This window comes from Rhea pennata, chromosome 3 (assembly GCF_028389875.1).
Source record: "Rhea pennata isolate bPtePen1 chromosome 3, bPtePen1.pri, whole genome shotgun sequence".
NCBI classification, from domain to species: Eukaryota; Metazoa; Chordata; class Aves; order Rheiformes; family Rheidae; genus Rhea; species Rhea pennata.
The window spans coordinates 84,228,206-84,228,986 of record NC_084665.1 but is presented as its reverse complement, the minus strand read 5'-3'; positions in this window follow the sequence as shown (position 1 = coordinate 84,228,986).

Below are 781 nucleotides of genomic sequence, written 5' to 3'. Positions count from 1 at the left end.
CTGCATTTAGGGAGACATGAACACAAGGCACATCAGCACCTGTGCAATGATTCTTGATTTGGTTTTCCAGATTCACAGACGTGCTAGCAAGGATACCTTAAGATCAATTCAGATTACTACTTCAGCACCAGGGAACCCTCACCGACTGTAGCACTGACACAGCTGTCTACCACAGCTTGCTCCTATGCACTGCCTTTAAGAATTGCACATTATAAAGCCCGCACAATGCAGGACATTCACTGAAGCACCTTCCTAGCCAGCTCTAAAGCATCTGATTGCCTGGGCCAGCATCTCGCATTTACACAGCATCCCAGACCTAGAAGCAGCCAAAACGGTTTTTCAAATTTTACACGTAAAGCACCTACTCCTGAGATGCACTAGACTTTTAGTAATAAATCCCAATTCTTTAGCAGTGTCTGGCAAGAACAGACAATAGACAGTGCCAGAAAGTAAAAACATAATAGTTATTCAAAACATAGAGGATATTTAGGTACCTCAGGCAGGCTTTGGCCAACACACTGTCCAGATGAGCGTTTGGGAGATTATCTATTAAAACTAACATTTTTCTTCTGAATAAAAACATTCTAGAACAGAGATTTCAAACTTCTGCAAAGAACAAGAAACATTAAAAAGCTGCCTTCTTTAGCAACATGTTTTCCTCCTGCTTTTCTCAACCGTCTCCAAAATAACTAGGAGCACTTTTTTCCTGCATACATTCTGCAATAGCATGCACCCAGAATATAGGAAGCCATCAACTAAAAGCCTCCCAAAACTTTGCCAA